Source organism: Heloderma suspectum, chromosome 4 (genome assembly GCF_057233095.1).
Source record: "Heloderma suspectum isolate Gila_16-S chromosome 4, 16-S_ref, whole genome shotgun sequence".
NCBI lineage: Eukaryota > Metazoa > Chordata > Lepidosauria > Squamata > Helodermatidae > Heloderma > Heloderma suspectum.
Window position 1 is genome coordinate 269,368,665 of NC_139461.1, and position 5,836 is coordinate 269,374,500.

Below are 5,836 nucleotides of genomic sequence, written 5' to 3' on the forward strand. Positions count from 1 at the left end.
AACCCTGGGGTTTCTTGCATGCTCAACAAGAGCTACTCAATGAGAGGCTCAGTAATGGTAGACAAGCTTCCCCTATCCTCCAGTGTGCAGCTGTAGTGAAGTGTTGGGTCTATTCTTTGGTGCACTCTTTATCCCTGAAAAGCAATGGTGAGGTTGACAGGTCTGGCCACTGCCCTGCAGAAAATGAATATATAGTACGAAACATGCCCCCAGATCCTCCACAATGCACAAAGGTGCCAGGTAGACAAATTGGGAGTGGAAAGTGTCCCCAGGAGGTAGAAAAATGGAAAACAACTGAATTGTTTGTTTATAAAATTATGTCTGAGTTGCCGCTCAGCCAAGAATGGGCCCCCAAGGTAACTTGCAATTTAAAATAATTTAGAAACTTTAAAACATCACACAACAAAATTAAGAAAAGGAGAAAAACCATCTTTTAAATACAGAGAATGGAGCAAATACATTTAAAATCACTTGAAAGCCATGAGGAACAAAAACTTTTTACAGCCCACTTAAAACTAAACAAAGACAGGGCCCGTCTAACCTCCTTAGTTAGAGAGTTTCACAATCAGGGCTATATAGGTGAAGAAACAAATTGGCAGCCAGTGCAGTTGATGCAAGAGTGGTGTGATATGATCAGAGAAGCATGTACCAGATGCAATCTGGCTGCCACATTTTGCACTAGCTGCAGTTTCTGAACATTCTTCAAGGGCCGTCTCACAATGACACTGTTCTCATGATCACTCTAGCCCACCAGGGCTTATTTAAGTCACTGTGGTTTGCAGTGTGTGCTTGGGTGACTTTTGAATATTTAAGCCAGCTTGTTATGTCGTCCAAACCCAGCCAGGATGGGTTGTTGGTGTAGTTAACAAACCACCCACATCCCTAAAATAACCCATGGTTTCTGGGTGGTTTGTTAACCATGCCAACAACTCATCCTCAATGGGGTCGGATGACACAACAAGCTGCAGTTGTGGCTTGAATATTCAGAATGGCCACTCACACATGCTGCAGCTCACCGTGGCTTAAATAAGCCATGGTGGGCTGCTTGATCATGTGAACCAGCACATGGAGTGTGTTGCAGTCATTGTGTTGTTTATTCGGTCAGTCGCTTCCGACTCTTCGTGACTTCATGGACCAGCCCACGCCAGAGCTTCCTGTCAGCCGTCACCACCCCCAGCTCCCCCAAGGTCGAGTCCGTCACCTCCAGAATATCATCCATCCATCTTGCCCTTGGTCGGCCCCTCTTCCTTTTGCCTTCCACTTTCCCTAGCATCAGCATCTTCTCCAGGGTGTCCTGTCTTCTCATTATGTGGCCAAAGTACTTCAGTTTTGCCTTTAATATCATTCCCTCAAGTGAGCAGTCTGGCAGTCCAAGGCACTCTCAACAGTTTCCTCCAGCACCACAGTTCAAAAGCATCTTCCTTCGCTCAGCCTTCCTTATGGTCCAGCTCTCGCAGCCATAGGTTACTACAGGGAATACCATTGCTTTAACTATGCAGACCTTTGTTGTCAGTGTGATGTCTCTGCTCTTAACTATTTTATCAAGATTGGTCATTGCTGTCCTCCCAAGAAGTAAACGTCTTCTGATTTCCTAGCTGCAGTCAGCGTCTGCAGTAATCTTTGCACCTAGAAAGACAAAGTCTGTCACTGCCTCCATGTTTTCTCCCTCTATTTGCCAGTTATCAATCAAGCTGGCTGCCATAATCTTGGCTTTTTTGAGGTTTAACTGCAACCCAGCTTTTGCACTTTCTTCTTTCACCTTCGTCATGACGTTCCTCAGCTCCTCCTTGCTTTCAGCCATCAGAGTGGTATCATCTGCATATCTGAGACTGTTAATGTTTCTTCCATTTTTAGCGATTTTTTAAAGCGATTTTAACTCCAGCCTTGGCTTCATCAAGCCCAGCACGTTGCATGATGTGTTCTGTGTACAGGTTGAATAGGTAGGGTGAGAGAGTACACAACCCTGCCGTACTCCTTTCCCAATCTTAAACCAGTCTGTTGTTCCGTGGTCTGTTCTTACCGTTGCTACTTGGTCATTATGCAGATTCCTCAGGAGGCATACAATATGACTTGGTATCCCCATACCACCAAGAACTTGCAACAATTTGTTATGATCCACACAGTCAAAGGCTTTAGAATAGTCAATAAAACAGAAATAGATGTTTTTCTGAAACTCCCTGGCTTTCTCCATTATCCAGCAGATATTTGCAATTTAGTCTCTACTTCCTCTGCCTTTTCTAAACCCAGCTTGTACATCTGGCGATTCTCGTTCCATGAATTGCTGGAGTCTACCTTGCAAGATCTTGAGCATTACCTTACTGGCATGTGAAATACGTGCCACTGTTCGATAGTTTGAACATTCTTTGGTGCTTCCCTTTTTTGGTATGGGGATATAAGTGGATTTTTTCCAATCTGTTGGCCATTCTTGTGTTTTCCAAATTTGCTGGCATATGGCAGGCATCACCTTGACAGCATCATCTTGCAAGATTTTAAACAGTTCAGCTGGGATACCATCATCTCCTGCTGCCTTGTTATTAGCAATACTTCCCATTCAACCTCACTCTTCAGGATGTCTGGCTCTAGCTCACTGACCACACCGTCAAATCTATCCCCGATATGATTATCCTTCCTATACAGATCTTCCATATATTCTTGCCACCTTTTCTTGATCTCTTCTGCTTCTGTTAGGTCCTTGCCATCTTTGTTTTTGATCATACCCATTTTTGCCTGGAATTTATCTCCGATGTTTCTAATTTTCTGGAAGAGGTCTCTTGTCCTTCCTATTCTATTATCTTCTTCCGCTTCCGTGCATTGCTTGTTTAAAAATAATTCCTTATCTCTTCTGGCTAACCTCTGGAATTTTGCGTTTAATTGGGCATATCTCCCCCTATCACTGTTGCCTTTTGCTTTCCTTCTTTCTTGGGCTACTTCCAGTGTCTCAGCAGACAGCCATCTTGCCTTCTTGGCTTTCTTTTTCTTTGGGGCGTTTTTTGTTGCCACCTCCTGAACAATGTTGTGAACTTCTGTCCATAGTTCTTCCGGGACCCTATCTACTCAATCTAGTCCCTTAAATCTATTCTTCACCTCCACTGCATATTCATTAGGAATATTTGTGAGCTCATATGTAACTGATCTGTGGGTTTTCCCTATTCTCTTTAGTCTGATTCTAAATTGTGCAATAAGAAGTTCGTGATCTGAACTACAATCAGCTTCAGGTCTTGTTTTTACCGACTGCATAGATGTCTGCCACCTTTGGCTACAAAGGATGTAGTCAATCTGATTTTGGTGTCGACCATCTGGTGAAGTCCATGTATAAAGTCGTCTCTTAGGTTGTTGGAAGAGAGTGTTTGTTATGCACAGTGAGTTGTCTTGGCAAAATTCTATCAGCCTATGTCCCACTTCATTTTGTTCTCCCGGACTATGCTTGCCTGTAATTCCAGGTGTCGTTTGACTACCCGCCTTAGCATTCCAGTCTCCTGTAATGAAAATAACATCTCTTTTTGGCGTATTATCCAGTAGGTGCTGCAGATCCTCACAGAACTGATCTACTTCTGCTTCTTCAGCATCTGTGGTTGGGGCGTATATTTGGATCACTGTGATGTTAAATGGCTTACCCTGAATTCGAATTGAGATCATTCTGTCATTTTTTGGATTGTATCCAAGCACTGCTTTAGCCACTTCATTATTAATTATGAAGGCTACTCCATTTCTTCTGTGGTCCTCTTGTCCACAGTAGTAGATCTGCTGGTCATTTGATGTGAAGTGGCCCAGTCCAGTCCATTTCAGTTCGCTGACACCCAAAATGTCTATATTTAATCTTGACATCTCCCCAATAACCACATCCAATTTGCCCTGGCTCATAGATCTTACATTCCAGGTTCCTGTGGTGTGTTGATCTTTAGAACATTGGATTTGTCATTCACCACCAGCACCATCGGCCACTAGCCATCTTTTCGGCTTTGAGCTAGCTGCGTCATCACATCTGGGGCTAGTTGAACTTATCCTCTGTTCCTCCCCAGTAGCATTTTGACCATCTTCCGACCTGGGAGTCCCATCTTCCGATGGTATACCGACATATCTCTGATTGTACTGATCCATTTCGTTTTCACGATAAGAATACTGGGGTGGGTTGCCATTTCCTTCCCCAGGGATTGTATTTAGTCTGACCTCTCTGCCATGACCTTCCCGTCTTGGGTGTCCCTTCACGGTTTAGCTCATGGCATCATTGAGGTGCTCAAGCTCCAGCACCACAACAAGGTAATGATCTCCTTTGCTAGAGGTTGCAGTCATACTGACTGAGGAATTGTCTCTTAAAAGGGCCTGGCCTGATTTACCAATCTCAGGCTGTGACAACATGGAAGTGGCTGCGGCATGATAGTGTCCTCATGGCCAGGGTCCTCAGAGTCTGGGCGGGTTTACACAAAATGCTCAGCCACGCTGGAGGATAAGTCACTATGAGCTGGTTATTTGTCAACCAACCCACGCTACTCCAGACAGATGATCAGGCATATGGTGGCTCAGTGTGGCTTGTCCTCCAGTCCACTCCCTGCTCGTATCCCAGTGCCTGTTGCAGCACAACCCATCTCATCTCCTCATCCTGGCCCCCTCCACACTCCAATCGCTACCCCTTTTCAGAGTGCTCCCTTTGTTCACCACTTAAAAAAATATTTTGGGGTGCCTCAAAATTACACAAATGTGGTTGTGGGTTGGGGGGGGTTGGTCAGTCTTTTGCAAGTGCACAAGAACACAGATTCGGCTGTCTGCTATGTCTAATCGTGCCTGGTCAATTTCCTTGTATGTTTCAGTTGTCAAAGGGAGCCCTGAAGTGGAGTAGGTAACATACAAGGAGACTGATAAGGCAGGACTGCATATGAGCAAATTTGCACATAGTTATGAAGGACCAGGAGAAAAATAAAAGTAAGAGAAAGGAGGAAACCATTAGTACAGTTCAGAAACACCAAAAAAGGAGGGGGGAGGTGAATGGAGTAAGTGCACTAAAAGTGGTGGTGGTGGTGAACAATATCTCCCACTTTGCAATGTAATCTTCTTCCTCTTAAGTCTTGAACTGACAAGCTATGGTGCTGGGTTTAGACAAGCCACACTGAAAGCAAGCTATCCTCAACAACCCTACTACAAGCCATGGGTTCTCAGGATGGCTTGTTGGGGAAAAACAACCCACGGTGAATTGCCCACGGTGGGTACAGCCTTCACGGTAAGCACACTGACACTAACATGGCTCATAAACCACTGTAGGCTAATGTGACATGCAAAGCTGGTCTCTGAGTATGGTAATGCAACCTCCCCTGGATGCAGGGAAGCTGCATCCCCTGTGGTCTTTCTGGAGAACTGGATCTTGGGGAGGTGGAAACCTTTTGACACCTCTCCCTGAACCATGAGTTCTGGAGCCTCTTCTTCTGAGGACAAGGGGTTGGAATCTCTGAGGACGAGGGTCCTGGTCCATGACAGTTCTTTGAACACATGGGAAATAACGTCTGAAGGGAATTTTATGCAGTCTGCACTCTTGTATCAAATAGGGAACTAGGAACTGTAAATAAGAAACTGGGGAGCAATTTCAGCCACATCTTACAACAGAACTGGGTTGATGGTTTTTATTGAAGTAGCAAGCTAATGCGTTTGTTGAATGTTGTGTAAACAGCATCATGAGGTGTAAATTTTGTTGCAGGGCATGAGTTGAAGTATCTTAAATTTCTTAGTTTCACGCATATACTAAGTCCATCTGACCTGAACATTCCTGTTTGTGTCAGTCATTAGGATCTACCAGATAAAAATGGAGGAGGAGGAAACCTTTAGAAGACTCATATCTAAAGTGGAAGTG